The sequence below is a fragment of the Abrus precatorius genome, unplaced genomic scaffold (assembly GCF_003935025.1).
Source record: "Abrus precatorius isolate BTA unplaced genomic scaffold, Abrus_2018 Scaffold0, whole genome shotgun sequence".
NCBI lineage: Eukaryota > Viridiplantae > Streptophyta > Magnoliopsida > Fabales > Fabaceae > Abrus > Abrus precatorius.
This window is the reverse complement of record NW_020874290.1, coordinates 1,681,713-1,685,844: the sequence shown is the minus strand read 5'-3', so window position 1 is coordinate 1,685,844 and position 4,132 is coordinate 1,681,713.

The following is a 4,132-nucleotide window of genomic DNA, read 5'->3' as shown; positions in this document are numbered from 1 at the left end:
TGCTTTTGTTAATTATCCTTCACTTCGTTTTCCGTTTATTCGGCGCGGTAAAATAGTGCTGCGTAAGTGAATTACAACTCGGTTCTATTAGTCTTGTTTTATATATTACTAATTACTTGAATCAATATGGTTCCTTGGATAGAGGACTTCTCATTTTTTTTCGGTTTGCACTGGTACTGGCTGCGACTAATCCTGGGAAGCCTTCGCTCAATGGTAATTAACATTAGGTAGGCATTTGTTTCTAGTCTAATTTGCCCGTTCCGTTATTATGGGGGCTAGAAGTTCGAGGTTAATATTTCTGGAAGTTATTCCTGTTTGGGCGGAATACCTCTAGAGATGCAGTTTATATGTACATGCAATTGCGTACTTAGGATGATACCAAAATCTAGAACTCTGATTCAAAATTACCAGTCTTTGATCTTCAGCCCCCTTGTGAGTATAATCTTTGTCATAATATGTTAACTCATTTGCATCTGTCACCTATCTTCCAATTATATATGAAGATTTTTTGTAATTGCTATACCTCAAGATTATATAAGAGGTATAATGTGGTTCGTGTGAATATGAATGATTCGATTGCTGGTTGTAGAATACTATTGATTAACTACGTGCGTCAGTATCCTTTAAGCCCATAACTAAAATCGGCGGGTAGACCTAGACGGTTGGTTGTTTTTTTTTCTTGCCTTTGGCATTTTGTTAGGTCATTAGGAACATTTATGATAAGGGAATAGATTTTTTCAATTTGTCTTTCCGTCTTCAACGTTCTTGACTCACAAACTATTTATACCGTATTACTTTTCGTGAAAATTAGGAGATGAGGGCAGAATCCATATCAACAAAAGTGGACATTATAAATGGTATCCATTGGTTTTGTTTATTTTCTGAAAACATTTGTCGTATGAGTTATTAGTTTGATGTAATTTTTTTGGTAAAGGTTCGTGAATAGAGAGGGATTCGAACCTCGGTAATATGCAAATTGGAAAGGGCTTCTATCATACGTTCAGTTCGCAAATTTGCTTATGCACGTGGCGTAACTACTCGCCATTGGCCTTCTCTTCAACAGTATGAATTGCCCAGAAATCTGCTGGTGTAATATGTGAATTCATTTGGAACTATTATCTATTTTGTGTAGTGCGCAATGAGAATTAACATAACGGTCCTCGGAACTAGAAAAATAGAAAGAAAATAAGAAAAAACCTCTTTACGAGGCCTTTAATGACGTAGAAGGCATTAATATTTTTTGATTACGCATTGAGTATTGGGTCGATATGTTTTTGGTACGTGAGTTTTTTGTGGTACTTGTATTCTTGTTAACAATTTGTCTGTCTTTGTGGTGGCTGGGTAATTCCTTGATGCTTGGTGGTTTGCGATTTCCTTCTCACGCTTGTATTTAAATACTTAAAGCGTTATGATAGATATCGGATGTTCTAGGCGCGTATTGCTAGATCTTGCGTGATAAAATGAATTTTATATTGATAAAGGACACGGATTTGGGACAATATTTTGTAGTGAGACCCATGAATGTTGGTATGGATGGCAATACATTGTACCCCAATAGACGAGCAGTATAAAGATACAAGGAGAGCATTCTTTCAATATTTACATGAGTATTGCGATTGGGCGTAATTTGTATAGATCCATTCTGGTATTTTCAATTGGGTTTCTTCTTGTTGGGGTTAAAAAAAATAATCTCTTAAAAAAACAAACCCTATCGTTTGGCGAGGAATACATGGTAAATTGCGTGTAAAGTATATTATCGAATACATATAACTTATATTTATAAATTGATCTTCTTTCGCTAGTGTATGATTTCCCGCAGTCCAAGTTATCGTCAGAATGATAAGCGCATGCTTATAATGCTTTCCACAATATTATTAGAGATATTATATTAATGTCAATTATGTAATAAAAGCGGAAAGAAATGTATTAATCTAATCCTACAATTTATTATTGTGGTTATGTGTTTACCACATTATTATATTAAACATATAGTATAATTCATAAAATTGGGACTAACATCCCTGTTACTTTGTCTTTTCAAAAAATATACTTTTAAGTAGGCAAAAGAATGGCGCATGAATAATGCGGTAGGTTTATATGCATACGTTAGGTAACTATTCAAGATTATAATTCGATAAATCTGTAACTATATTTGTTATGTTGTAATAAAACATAATACAATATTCGGTATATTTTAATATATCTCAGAATTTATTGTTCTAATAGAATTTATATTGTGTTGTTGTTTATAATGGATTTAAGTCTAATAATGACTGATTATTATAGTCGAATACTATATAATCACTTCAAAATTTCTTTTTATTTATTTTATTTCGATATTGTATTTTGGTTTTGTTGTGTAGTGTCTATACGTAATTAACTATATCTGATAACTTTGAATTTGAGATCAATTGTATTATTAATTTCGATGAAAAATTATTAGATACTCTGGTATTTAAGAAAGGAAAAGTATATGAAATTAAATTACAATGATGATAATATGGGATTAGTACAACGATTTCAACTTAATTCAGAGATAGATCTATGCGTTCCATATTGACATTATTTCATCTATTTGTATTGCGATAAATAATAATCTATATTTTACTCACAGAGGCGGAGTTTGTAGATATAGATAATTGTTTTTGATTTTACATCCCATTTAACAAATTTACGATTTAGTCTCAGATTCGTGCAGTATGTATAATTGAGTTTAAATAGTGAAATAACATTATTTAAAATTCTTATTCTTATTATATTGGATGGTTGGGCTTAAATTATAATATCTGTTTCTCTCTACTCAAATATAATTTCTCATTATTAAGGTATAGTAGAGCTCGCTCAAGTTTGAATATGTAGTAAATAATTAGTCTATTAGGATTCTGGTATACGGAGAATTTACATTTTGAGGACTTAGCGGATTTCTAGGTCGTCAGTTATATCAATAAATCAGACTAATTTTGCTGGAATAATGTTATGCGCAGGTTGTTAGAAAAATTTCTAGCCTATGATCGGAGTTATATACGTAGTATCTAATAGTTACATATCCGACAAATTAATTTTGTATTTGTTAAATTATTCACATTTGTACTTTAATATCGATATGATATGGATTCTTCTCACATTCACTATACATACGTTGTACTATTTTGCCTTTCCGCTAATATATATTTGACTATTTTCAATCATTATGATGAGTAAAATTTGATCTATTAATAAATTCAATTATAATTGAATTTTAATGGATGTACTTATTTCTCTTGAGGGTTTTTGATTTTAGTATTCATTCATTATACGACTACTGTATCCTGTAACCATAGTTGCGCGACTAAAGGTCGCTAGTTGATAGTTTTTTATAGTCTTATGGTACAGATTAACAGATATTTTTATTATGCACACCTTGATACGTAATATTCATTCTTAAATATTTCTAATGTTTTTCTATATATATCAACTATATTGTTGTGATCTAATACCTTTAACATCTCACGGGTACCTTATTATATATATTAACGTAAATTTCATATATCTGCTTTTGTCTTTGTTGAAAGGGTTAATCACTCATTAGCTTTCACTTTCTATATCTTTCAAAATTGAATCGTTATACCTTGTGCTTTATTAGATATATATTAGCTTATTTTACAATGTGTAGTATGTGATGTACATTAATAACTTATACTAATCTTTAAAACATAATTGCTTAATATCTCTTGGAGTAATATATTTGTCTTTGTAGAGTTCATGTTATTCATAATAAATTTCTATGTATTTCTCGTAGATTAAATAATCTAAATTCAGTATCAGAGTTTGTCTCTACAGTCATGGGTTGGCATTGAGTAATGTCTAATTTTCTCAAACATGAAAGCCACTCGCGTTGGCGTTTGATTTATCATTTAAACTCAATAGTACGGTATTTTCCAGTATTAGTATAACTTGTGTATCTATAATTGCGAATTAGGTCGAGATACATGGTAGTTACATTAAGTGACAATTCTGTTTTATATTATTAGAATTGTGCATTGTTAATTCGGTGATAGTATTTTATGTTAATGATGTTTAGCATAGAAAGAACATGTAACATGCTTAATAGATCGAGTTCGCACTCAATATAGTTCTTGATACCGTCTTCTTA